The sequence below is a fragment of the Manis pentadactyla genome, chromosome 2, assembly GCF_030020395.1.
Source record: "Manis pentadactyla isolate mManPen7 chromosome 2, mManPen7.hap1, whole genome shotgun sequence".
Classification (NCBI taxonomy): Eukaryota; Metazoa; Chordata; class Mammalia; order Pholidota; family Manidae; genus Manis; species Manis pentadactyla.
Genome location: NC_080020.1, coordinates 169,686,195 through 169,700,600, shown reverse-complemented (window position 1 = coordinate 169,700,600; position 14,406 = coordinate 169,686,195).

The following is a 14,406-nucleotide window of genomic DNA, read 5'->3' as shown; positions in this document are numbered from 1 at the left end:
CAACAGATCATCCATATCTTAAATAATAAACCTAGAATCAGCTACAAGATATTTTCTTTATCTTGTGCTGGCATTATGTCAATTAGATCTGCACAAAAGTTGTACTTTGTTATGTTTGAAATATATATTTTGTGTAAACATGTATGTGTATGTATATATTACAATATATAATGCACTTTAATGATCTTTATAATAATTATTTGAATGTATTTATGAAGTGCTGATCAAAGATCACTATCAGCTAAAGAGAAGTATTTAAGTCAGATTAAAGACACAACCATGTCGACATTCTGGTGTACAGGTGAGGGTAGATGTTACCATCTGCCTTAGTAAGGACAGCTTTTTTTCTCAGTGTTTCCCAAATTATAGTTACAAAACAAATGTATGCAATGGTATATATCAAAAGTAGGCAAAGGTATTCACACATGTAATAAGAAAACATGAAAAAAATCAGATAATGCTCACCACAAAAGATTTACCATACATTCCTCTCTATCTAATCAGAACTGCATACCATCATTCCATATTAAATGTGATGGGTACTAGACTTTCATAGCTCGTTGAGTCCACAAATAAGTCTTGTAAGTGGAAAACCAAGTCAATCTAATTACGTATACAGAAGCAATATGTCTGAAGAACTGTCTGCATGAAGGAAATTCATGATAACAAGAAATGAAAAGTAGTTTTTTGTTTACAGATCTGTAAAACTGAGAGGAAGTCAGACACAACAGACAGTTTGAAATAAAATAGAAATCTGTGTTTATCCGTGCTAAGTCTGAAGTAATAAAAGGACTTCTTATTGGAAGTGAACTAGAGTGAGAATGATACTAGTTAATATAATAGGGAAGATTCAAGGCTATAGGAAAAATCTGATATGACATATATAAAGCCAAAAGGGAGACAATGTTATTTAAACATGAGACAGGGAAAAGACAGAGGCAGCCCCTGTCTAGTTAGAACAGGGGCCTTGGGAAAGAACAAAAGCAGGAAGCTTACTGAGGGCCTCAGGAATATACAAGAACAGGATGCCTGTGGTGGGAACGGCCTTTTTTTTTTTTTTTTTGCTAGGCCAAAGGGTCACATGAGCATGCCAAATGTGGGAATATAGACAACTTTCAATAAGATTGGTCAAAACAAGAACAGCATTCCAGCAAGAACCAATAGAAATTAAACAACTGAGATACACACCCCTAGACACAGTCCAGACATGGGCACTCTTGCCCCCTCCCAGCATGCACTGGGAGTTCTGTACTATTGCTTTCTCTAAATTTATAGCCTTTTTTCCTGCTTGCCTACCTTGGGCATTTGCAAAGTTCATTCTTTGACTCCATGAACAAGAACCCCAGTATCAAACATAAATTAACATATTCACTCTGCAATACAGCGATGTGCAGAAGAGTTCATTTCAGTGGTTTTGTTTGTTGACTGTTTTCTGTTTTAGATTCCACATGTCAGTGAAATCATACAGTGTTTGTCATTCTCATAAGAAGTTGTTGACTCTTGTACTTAGAATATTTAAAATCTTATGTTTTTAAAAGGAATCTGCAAGTTGACATATCAGAAAGAGATTTCAATGAAACTTAAAACTAATTTGAGTAAGGTAACAGAATATGTATATTAGCTTACGTGAACTGAGATTAAATGTTGGTGAAATGTTGCCTCTCAATTTGAGGAAAAGTATGATGAAAAATGGGAGTTAAGAGGGTCTGAGAAAAATGTTGGCAGGTGGGGGCTCTGCGTGAAGGAGGGCAGGAGAGAAACCAACTGTGGTCTGAGAGGCAAGGAGCTCTTGTGTTCATGTTGTGGAATCCGTTTGAAGTCACATCATCTTCTGTGCTGTGCTGTATTCTTCCTCCATGCCTGAAAATCCACTTGAAGTCAGTTACCTACAAGAACCTGGCATCATTGTGGCTGGCAGCTGAATAAAAGGACAACTATACTCAAGCACATGAACAGAGTCTGAAGTCAAGACAGCAGTTTCACAGTCAAGATGAGACAGTGTTTTTCAGGATCTTAAATTGTCTCAGCACAAAAATTCACTGTAAGATTCTCCATAAAAATCCTTGGAAAGATTGGGCAGGGTGTTTGTATTTCTTATAATCTGGAGGGTAAGAATGCTGCTACTTATTGTTCTGTGACTGGAGAGGTGTCCCTTCCTGCATCTTCAGGAATCACTCCGACATGGCTGCAGAAATCACTATTAGAGACATGGAGGGATTCATTATACTCTCAGGTCCTAGAGATGGGGCGCGGCATGCCCAGAGGGCCACAAACTCACTGGCGAGTCCAAAACTGGGTCACAGCAGGCAGGGAGAGAAGAGAGCAAGGACCCAATGGTGAGTGAGTGAGTGCCTGACAAGGGTCCAGCCTAGTGTATGTAGCTTGTGGTGTCCAGGCAGCATTCTGGTTGGGTGATTTGAATGTAAGGGGAAGGAAGGAAGGAAGGAAGGAAGGAAGGAAGGAAGGAAGGAAGGAAGGAAGGGAGGAAGGGAGGAAGGGAGGAAGGGAGGAAGGGAGGAAGGGAGGAAGGGAGGAAGGGAGGGAGGGAGGGAGGGAGGGAGGGAGGGAGGAGCACTATGAAGAAGTCATCACAAGGTTTCTCATTTAAACACATGTGGTGGGGCCAGCTACCCAGAAATGGGCATCAAGTATATAAAAGGCCAAAACAAGCATAGCGGATGACACCAAGGAGTCACTGTGACAACAAACAGCAGCTTTACACTGTCATTATAATAGCTAATGTTTCCTGAACATTATTGTGTACGCTGTTCTCCGTGTTTATTGATATTAGCTCACCTAATTCCTCACAGCACTCCTACGAGGTAATGCTATATTATCTGTCCCCATCTTACCAATGAGGAAACTAGGCAGGCAGAGTTTCTCTCATATTTATCATATACCATCAAAATGATTAGATGGGGATTGGGTTAAAATAAAGCATTACCCCTGGAATCCTCAAGACAAAAGGCACAGGACTGCTTAATATATATAGCTCCCTTTTAGAGGTCAGATGTAGCTGGCTTGGGGAGAGAACTGTGGGTTGCTCAACATAAATTCTCAAGGACGAAAACAGTGCTCAGAGAGAAGGAAATTCAAATAAAATGTTTTGATAAAGTGCCGAAGGCTGGCTGTTAAATTAGCTGTGAATGAGGTTTTAAAAAAGAGGAAGCACAAAAGTTAGCACACTTTAGCATGTGGGCCATGAAAGCAAACAGAGACAACTTCAGGGCGAAGTAGAGTTACCTCTCGCTTGCTGATTGCTTGCTTGGTTTGCTGGTTTGAATTGTTTTCAACTTTGGAAGAAACATATTCTGAAAGCAGAAAGGAAGAAATCAAATGAATGGCAAATGATTGAAAAATCTAGAGAAGAATGTGTAATTGATGGAGCATCTTCCCTGAGGAGGTAATAAGACATGGGGTCAAGAGGATAGGTAGAAAGTTTAGCCTTAGGGAGAGGAAGGTTATATTAACTAGTGGAGACTTGGGAGTGGGGAAGGAAATGACTGCAGTGGTAAATAAGGGAGATTCAGAATTAATCTTGTTTCAGTAAGAACTTATTGAACACATAACTTTGTTGTTGGCACTACCCAAGTTGGGACTGCAGAAAAATCAAAGACGCTTTATGCCCTTAAAGTGTTTTCCAGTTATGATTTTCAATGTATTAGAGAGTTGAAATACTACGGATGAGAAAAAACTATAGTCATTCAGATGAGATCATGACTCTGCTCCAGTTATTTGATTTGGGAGATGGAAAAAGGAAAATAGTTCCCAAAGTAAATGTCTTAATGAAAACAAAGCATTAAAAAAGCCAAACAGGGAGAAACAGCTTTGTTTTTCTATTAATTATTCCCTATTTCTGAAAAAATTAGGAAATATGACAGGACTCTTTGAGAGAGCCTGTTTTTCATTTCAAATCAAAACTGTTTAGCAATAGAAAATATATAAAAGAAATTATACAAATTATGTTAATGTAGGAATTATTCCATTCCTACAGCTTGACAAAAGATAATCCTGGATCAAGGCTTTTGCTTGTTTATTTTTTAATTGTTAGGCTTATATTGTACTATGAAAGGTCAAACCACATGTATGTACAAAGGTTAGCATTTTTCTAAACTGAAAATAATATTTCTAAGTACTAACACAGCATATTATATTAGAAATATTATTTTTAAACGTTTTTAAAAGAAATAACTTCAAGCGTATGTCATGTTTTATCATTGACCTTTGCCTTACTGTTCTATTTATATTAAAATTTAAATATAGTAAAGGCAATACTCGCATGTAGCCACCAGATGTCATTGTTTTAGACATGATACCTTCATCACTATCTATATGAAAGTATGAAGAAATAATTGAACATTCTAGCGAAATTTTTTCTAGCAAAATTAAAATAAATACGATTGTATTAAGACTCTCACGAAAGGACACCCAGACAACTTTAAATAATATCCATACATATAAGGCAGGAAAAAAATCCTCTTTGAAGTCCTGTGTATGTGATCTCAATTTTATTACTTTTTAGTCAGGAATCCCACTTCATTTTTTTGCCCTTTAAAATGATTAGATAATAGTAAATAATTTTAAAACACTTAAAACAGGAGAATGTTATACTTGAGAAGCAGTCTTAAAGACCACCTAATGCAACCCCTACTTTTACAGATAAAAATAAAGGAAAATAAAAGAGAAATTGAGAGAGAGAAATTTTCTAAATGCAGAGATGTGCTAATAAAATTATTTGGCCAGTTATTTAATGGTTTTGACTATATATTGTGCCATATTGCCATATTCTGTAAGCAGATAATCTGTGTAATCAGTATTTCTTGCATGATATTACAATGTTCCTTATTGGCAAATTGCTTTATTGTGAGCCCCACAGCATGTTTAACCTCTAGAAGATAAGAAAAATACTATTGAAAATTTATGTAATTAAAATGTTTATAATGCATATGAATATTCTTTAAATATATCTGCTTTTTACTCTTATCACAAAGAGTAATAACAACAATCATGGAAAAATGTGCAAAACCAGAAAACAAAGATGTTAAGCACTGTTAATAATCTGTCCTTCATAATTCTGGCAATTATTTTAGCATTTGATAGATATGTACATTTTATTTACTTGTACACTCATAAAATTTATATTATAGTATGTATTCCTTAAGGCATCTATTTTTTGCCAAATAACAATATAAACGGCTATTTTTTCACATCATTAATATGACCAAACCATCAATATCTCGGTCTCTTACACTGACTGACTTATTTTATCAGCTGGCTACTTGTCCTCGTAGCACTGTCATCATTCTGGTGAATTAATTTCCTATGAAGCTTCCCAAACCAATGCTTGAACTCAGACAATTCAGTTCTGGTGAGAATTATGTCCATTCAACTCACTCACATGGCCACATTTTGGGTCACTGAATCACCCTAAACCATCTGGGTTGGAAACATTAAATTATCTAAGTATATCTTCCCGCACTTCCATCACCCAGCTGCTCTGAAATGCCTAGGTTTTCAACACAGTGGGATCCCCCATCCCCTGATTGCTACCTGTCTCCATATCAACACTCTCCTGTTTTCACTCCCATACCTATAGTAGATAATGTTGCTTTGTCTGATAACAACCCTTGCATGAGTACCCAACTGTTTTACTCCATTTTCTTTTCTCTTTGTATCCACCAGAAAACTTCTGTCCCTGGATCAATCCATCTGCTAGATGCTCTGTCTCTGCTTGGACTGCTCAAGATGCTGCCGAAAACCAAGCAAACATTCAGACAACAAATCTGTGCCAATTACCAAGAGCTGGACTATCAATGCAATATGGTGGTATTTCTGTGGTCTCTGGGTCATTTTTATCTCCTACTATCCAAGGGAAAATTTTAAATGGCCTATGTGGATAACCTTCTTGTCTCTCTCTCTAAAAAAAAAAAAAAATAGGCTGAAAAAATCATAGATTCTTTCCTGATACTGTGCCATGCTGATGACCTGTGTAAGCAGGAGGAAATTGAAAACATCAGGCAGATAAATAGTGGAGAGAGTATTATGACAACTACCTGACAATTTTGGAAATATCTACAATAACACCATAATACAAAACCCCTCAGTTAAAATATAGAACCTTGTTCTGAATTAGATTAAGTAGAAGAATGAAGCAGCTGGATAAAGTGACAGCAACATGAGACAACACAGCTAAGCTCAGGAAAAGGAAAATAATAAAAATAAGAATAAATAAAATCAAGGTAAATTTGAAAATAAAATCTCCAAATCATATAAAGGCAATTTTGATAAAAAGAAAAGCCAACCAACTTATCACAAAGTAGAAATTCTTCTAAATAATATAAATAATAAGTAAATCCCAAAATAACTGTAAGTTTTAAAGTTAAGAGTTTCAAAGAGATTTTAGGAAGAAATAACATTTACATAGAGAAGTAATTTTGAAACAAAAAAAGTTATGAGTAGAGGTCACATTATTGTTAGTTACCCTGGCTGTGTAAAAATGGACCCCAAAGTCCATGGCATAAAAGAAACATTTATCATGCTAATGGTTTCTGTGGGTTGGGAACCTGAACAAAGCACAGAGGGAAACCTCATTTCTGTTCCACTTGGTGTCAGGTGTGGTAGCTCCAAGACTAGGGACTGGAAACATCTAAATGCCTTGCTCATTCATGCCTTGACCCCAGGCTGGGAAGACTGAAATAGCTGGAGATTGAATTGCTGTTTCCTCAAGTTTAAAGATTTGGGTATTTGAGGCCTGCAGATGCTGAGTCTTCTTGAGCATTAATTTTTTACCTTTATGTAGTCTCTACATATGGCTTTCCCAAGAGGATAGCTTTAGGATAGCCTGACATCTTACATGACATTTCAAAACTCTGAAATTTCAGAGGGAAAAAGGTAGAGAGAGAGACAGAGAGAGAGAGGGAAACAGTCAGAGACAGAGATATAGAGAAAGGAAAAAGAGAGGCAGATGCTGTATTTTCTTTTGTGACATAGCCTCAGAAGCCATACAGCTTCATTTGCTGCATATGCTTTGTGTTATAAGTGAGTAACCAAGCCTGGCTGATTTTGAACAGTAGACAAATCAGACTACACCTTTTGTAACAGGGTTGTCAAAGAATTTGCAGACATGTTCTGAAAACACTACATACAGACGGACAAAGAAATAATTAGGGACCTTGGTAATGCTTTGAAAACCTAGATTTGACTTGGCCAATGTGAAAATAAATTATTTGGATGCTACAAACAAGGAATTGACGAAGATGATAACGCACAGAAGTACAACAATGAAAAGATATGACAGAATTTAAAAGAAAGGAAGAAGGATTAACAAAATTTCAATACATGTCTGATGGGAGTTTTAGGATGACAGAATAGAGATAATGGTAGAGATAATTCAAAGATCTAATAACTAAGAATTCATCTGAATTAATGAAAAATATGAGTCTACAGATGGAAAACTCAAATGCCAACAAAAATATATATGCACACACAGATAAAGAGAGTAAAACTTCAGAGTATCAATGATAACTATAAAATATAAAAACTACCTGGGAAAAACAAAATGATATTCAAAGGAATACTATTAAACTATTTGCACAATAATCATAGAATAATGGCAGAATAAGTAATTTCAGATGTAAGAAGACAATGGAGTAAAGTCTTTGAAATGTTGAGGGAAATTAAGTGTCCCTATAAAATTCTATATTCAGCTAACTGTATTTATTAATCAAGACATATATTTTAAGATATAAAAAAAGGCTGTCAACACATAAGCCTACAATACCTTGATGAAGTATTTGTGTGGAATGCATTTCAAGAGAACAAAAATGATGGCAGTAAGAAAAAGATGCAAGAAATAACACATAGCAATCAACTCAGTATTAGGTGGTATATCTGCTTAATGACTATAGAAATGTATTTTGTGTTTAAAAAGTTCAAATTATAACTTTATGCAAAAATAACAAGACTATAGGATGGGATGTTGTCTTGCCTGAGGGCTTGAGGCCCACGCAAGTTCACTGTGGATTCGGTGAGACCAAGAAACGACAATGGAATGTTCTTGGGGTTAAATGGTGTATGTATACCCACCTAGGGTGGCAGCTCTAGCCCTCGGATCACACCTGCATCCAGCAGTCTGCAGGTCCATAATCCACCCCCATCTCTGCCTCTACCCAGAGCACTGGGAGGAGCTCTTCATATAGTGACTCAGTCAGTAATAGCTCATTGCCTATGGGTGTGGAAGCAGTAGGCCTACTGCTAGTAGGCCAATTACATCGTCTAGTAGTTTAGGGTCAGGTAAGGATCCTGGCCATAAGAACTTTCATTTTCCCCACAACAGTGTATATTCTATTCAAGCGTCAAACATTTACAAAATCTTGATTCTGTACCTAATCAAAAAATAGGTCATGATGAATTTCATATAAGTGATCATCTACTGTAACCTATAATCTCAATGTGATTTAGTTGAAAGACAATAAAGAAATTTAAGAGTATGCATTTGGATTTTATAAATATACCTTTTCAAATCTTAGCAATTAAAAGGAATATCAGAATATTTTAAATTGGAAGACAAAATATGTGTCAAGCTCTGTGAGGTACAAAAAAATTCTGAATCTGTGCTCAGAGACCATTCTATATTTTTATTAGATTATGAGGCCTAAAAATAATATGGTAAGACTTCAATTCAAAAAAGGTAAAGGAGCTCCAGTTTGAGGACTATGGCATAAAGTGAACATTTCCTTCTTCCTAGAAATATTTCTAAAGCTGTAAGAATGAAAAACACTTATATAAAATCTAAAAAACAAATAAATGATTGATTTAAAAAATCACAACAAGAATACGTTGTGACAGCGGATTAAATTTTGACTAAGTATTTTGACTTAAAAAAAATCTAAATGAACTATTACCTTAAAAAAGTAAGGGGGGGTACAAGGAAATCAAGGTCTCATGCAGAAAATGGTGAGATAATTTCAAGAGATGACATTTGATCATAAAGAGGTTGTATAAGAAGGACAAAAAGGACAAATGTCCATTAGCAAACGGACACTATAAGCACAAAGAAAGGCACACAACCATAAATTAGAATAGTGAACAAAATATAATGAAACTGAACAGAAATGAGAGAAAAGAGAGACATGCAAAGGAAATCCAGTATCCAAAGCACTGGAATCAACTTCCCCTCTCTGAACTCCCCCCAAAAAGTAAATAAAATATATAAATCCAGAGAACTCTCTCAAAGAAACAGAGTAATACTATTTTTTTAAATAATAAACTAAATGTTTTAATATTATGTTTAATGTTTATATGATTATTTAATATTAACATTAAAATATGTGTTTAATTTTAAAAGTAATTGTCTCATTTCCAGTTGTCCAACTAAAATTAAATTCTAAAAAAGGAGAAGCACATAGGACAACCAGACCAAATGATCAAATTATTCAAAAAGGAAAAGTCTAAGTCTAAATTCAGACTTCATTACAGAAGCATTGTATATGAGATCATACCAGGGTAGTGCCTTTAAAAACCTCAAAGACTCTAACCTAAGGATGTTATTCACAACCTAACTATTGTCCAATTATAAAAGTAAGAGACAAACAGTTTTGAAATGCAGGAATTCAGAAGACATCTTGTGGAATCCTCTCCCTAAAAAATTTAAGACTAAAGATTGGAGCTAGCATTGAATTACCTATACTAAAGGAGATAGAATGAACAAATGTAAGGCTATAGAACAGAATGTAAAATGATAAGCTATGTATATGGAAAACTTAAGCAGAGCAATAAAAATACAGTAACATATGAAAACATAATTCAGTAAGTGAAGTTAACCAAATACATAAAAACTCAATTTATATAATAGCTAATGTATATGTACAGTAGCTGTTGATTTTTGTATATCCAACTTAGTGCATATTTTATATATATAAACATACATATATGTGTACATACAATATATATAACACATAATGGAAAGAAACATCTATTTCAATAACAACACAAAATTTAACATGCCTAAGAAGAAGCATAATCTTGGTCTGAAATTTGCAATCTCTATATGAAGAAAAATTATGAATACAACATGAAGGCCACTAAGGAAGATTTGAAAAACTAGAAAGGCAAAGTATGTTCTTACTTCAGAAGACAACATGGTAATAGTGAAATATAACTAAAATAAAATGAGACCTTGGAAAAAGGATGGATTATTGAAAGATTCTTTCTGGAAATTTTTTTATGGAAAACATAAAAGAAAGTTAAATGTGGAAATGTAGAAATACATACTTTAACATTATTAAGAGAAAATAGTGGAGAATATTCAAATCAAGTTTTGATAGGGCACTTAAAAATATATACTGCTGAATCTGAAAATATATATATATATATTTTACAAGATGGAGGACATCATCAGGCAGAGAAAGACAAATACCAAATGATTTCCCTCATTTGTGGAGTATAATAATGAAGCAAACCTGAAGGAACAAAACAGCAGCAGACTCACAGACTCCAAGAAGGGACTAGTGGTTACCAAAGGGGAGGGGGTGGGGAGGACGGGTGGGGAGGAAGGGAGAAGGGGATTGTGGGGTATCATGATTGGTGCATATGGTGTGTGGGGGGTCATGGGGAAGACAGTGTAGCTCAGAGAAGACAAGTAGTGACTCTGTGGCATCTTACTACACTGATGGACAGTGACTGAAATGGGGTATAGGGGATACTCAATAATAAGGGTGAATGTAGTAACCATATTGTTTTCCTTGTGAAACCTTCACAAGAGTGTATATCAGTGATACCTTAATAAAAAAAAAAGATGGAGGACATTATTAATAAAGTTCATAATTAAAACAAGAGAAACAAGAAGACATTAGCTGCATGTAATGCAAAACATCTATCAGTAAATCAGTCAGAATCCTCATTATATCCCAGGAACCACTTGCTTACCCCACATCTCATTTATGCACAATTTTTTTGTGGTTCTATTAGGATATCTCCTTCACATCTGAGGACATAACAGCCATACTGAGCTTGAGATACAAGCTAGCCAAAATTCACCTTTAGGAGCAATGGAAAAGTTTACAGTCATGGAAATATTCCTGTCTCTGTAAACCAATACAGTAGCCACTAGTCACATGTAGCTCCTGAGCACTTAAAGTGTAGCTAGTAAGAATGAGAAATGAAATTATAATTTTATTTCATTTTAATTAACTTAAATGTAAATACCAACAATGGCTGGTGGCAACCATGCGTATGTATACAAATAGTACAGATATGGCGCATTATCAGTTTTCAAGGAAGAGGGAAAAATATTGTGGCCGATGAGAGAACAGTTCTTAAAGCTCCTGTCACACAACTACAATGGCACTTCCACACATATCCATAAGTGAGTAACAAATTCTCTGTAGTTTTTTAATTTCCTTTTATAAACTCTGTATCAGGAATAAAAATGCTGACATCCATTCATTTTTGGTAGCAGGTATTAATTTACATTACCATGTAATATAAGCCTAAGTGCTTTTAAACTTAAAATATTTTAATAATATGAAAGCAAAACTTTAAGACTGTTGGTCCTGATTTTTTTGTATCATTGATTTAACTGGCAATATTGCCAAGCTCTTCTTATGTATGAGTTCTCTTGGCTTCTATAGCATCAAAATCTCCTTTTCTTTCTTTATCTTTCTTTGATATGGATCCAATTTAAGACTCTACAAATGGGTTTTCTCCAGTCCTCAATTACATCATAATAATCTTCAAGTTTCTATGCTTGCACATATATTCATCTTAATTTTTTTAAGGAAGACCTAATATATTCAACTCTTTGGTTATTATCCATATGGCTTCCAAATTGATAAGTCTTTTACATCTTTTCTGAGTTCTGAATATGTCCAACTGACTATTAAAGTTCTCCACAAAGAATCTCCAAACCTATTTCTCCTCCTTGGAATATCATCTCAGTACATGACGTCACCATCCATTATCCATTAGGAAGCATAAGCCAGAAAACTCAGAACCATCTCTGAAAATTCTTCTTACTCATTCTTTGACACTTAAATGAACAATTCCTGCCAGTGTATGATATACCGATGTAGCTCTCTTAGACTTTGGTTTTGTTTTTCTCCTACTTTCCTCTGAACTCCTTGAGGACAAAATTAATTTCATTTCTTTCTTTTCCTGATGGTTGGCAGAGGATTTGGCCTATGATGGTTCTCTAATTAAAAATTTATGGAATAAGGGATTCAATGAGATAGAAGACTTACTTATATATGCTAATTTGAGTAGTTTCTAATAATAATCTCAAGCAGTTTCTAAAGAATTGTATAGGATCATGTATGTAGTAACCAATGTAGATTCAATATTCCATTAAATGCCATTCCCTCTCTCCAGCCTACCTCAATCAGAAATGTTTATTTTTGAGATGGCGGGGGATAGGGTTTGTTTGATTGCTTGTTTGTTTTTTCATCTTACGTGTGATAACTTTTGAAATGACAAGTATCTGAGAGTTCTAGTCAGCTTCTTGGGCCTCACTAAATCACTAAATGGAAGTGCCACCTTTATTAACACTTCTGCTCTGTTTTTTTAGCCTTTCTTCCCTTTGGTATATATTCATTGTGACAACGTGGTGGTGTTTCCTAAATGAACACAGTGGCCCTTTTACTTTTTAAATATTTAGTAGATATACGTGCCTTTTTGTGTTTTTCCCTCTGGCTTTAAAATGACTTCATTGAGTCTGTGTAAGTTAGTGAAGGCTTTATAATGGGTCAGGTAAGGCAGTGTTTCCTGATAACAAGGCAATTTAATTAAATGACACTTCAAGACTCCTTCCACTTCTTCGAAGATGAGTTTGAAAATCGACCTGGCATAAGACTAGTGCTGTTTGCATATGCATCAACATCTTTCAGTGTTTATTGTAGATTACTGAGATCTCCTGAATATCTCTCTCTCACACCTCTTCTCTTTTATTTTTAACTTTGTTGTCTCCACATACAGAATTCGGCTTCACATAACATTCCATAGGTTTGAAATCATATTCTTCCACATTGTTGTTTCAGACTCCACAGGCAGGCTGAATAATTCAAACATAACCCAACTAAAGGACATACATTCTGAATTAATAAAGGAGAAATGTGTGTGTGTGTGTGTGTGTGTGTGTGTGTGTGTGTGTGTGTGTGTGTTTGACTTGGGAGCCCTGATATTAAAGTGAATGAATTCCAATTCCAAGAGTTACAGGAAGTGATTCACATGATTTAATAAAGCCTCAGATGCCCTTACTGTTTTCAGAACACCTCTTTTTCATTAACAAAATGCAATGTGCAAAATAAGTAGACCAGAAAGAGTTACTGTCTACCCCCAATAGGTGGACCAAGACATCCAAGCAATGGATTATATTATTCTTCTACAAATACCACTGAATTAAAGCTGCCTGTGTATGAGTTAAAAACAGAAAGCAACAGTAACTTTGCAAATCTTGAGCTGTTGTTGAGAGGATAGAGAATTGGACTTGGGATCATAAGACATAAATCACCCCTGTTCTGGCACTTAATGGTTATATACATTGAATAAATCTACCTGAACTTTGGTTTCCTTATCCTAGATAATGGAATACTTAGAACACATTCTTTGCATTTCTCTCTGGGTTGCTGAGAAATTCAACATTAATGAAAATGTCTTATCAAAGAGACAAAGGAATGAGAGTGCTCCAGTATGCAACTCCCTGGTGTCACAAGCCAACACAACCCTGTGATAAGGGTGATCAGGACAAGGGGCATAATCTCTTTAGGGCCAAGCTCCTCAGGTGTAAATGTATCTACCTCAAAGAATTACGGATGCCACTGATTGAAATATGCAACACCAAGTAGTAGGTCTGAAGCACGGTAAGCATTCTGTGGCTAAGCATTTGATGTGAAGGTAGTTTGTATATGAGACCTGCCTTTCCAGGGCAGTGGACAAGCATGGGTCTCCTTCCAGTTGCTGTCCAGCATCACCTTCTGAGCTTGCCAGGTAGGAGTGCTGATCTACTTCCCATATTTTCTTCCATTAAAGTGGTTTAGCCTAAGACTCAGACTTGGGAGGGGAAGACAGAACTTGGTTTTATTTGGTTCAAGGCTTCTCAGGAGCCTGCCATACGGAAGAACCCAGAAGAGGGGTCAATTTAGCTTAATGTAGATTTATCTCAGAATTTGGAGCCAAAAACCACAGCTAATTATAAGGTTTTATTTTGTCTTGCTTGGATTGAGTATTTAGCATTTTCTTATCTCATGCAAGAGGAGGTTGTTTGAAAACTGAATTTGTATAGTCCTAAATTCCCTAGGCAAAACTGCTACTCGTACCTTGCATTAAAAATTACACATTATTTGGGGTTCCAGCATCAGCAGTACTTCCCAGATACATTTCTCTCCCCCGAAACTCTTTGTCTTCTCCTAAACT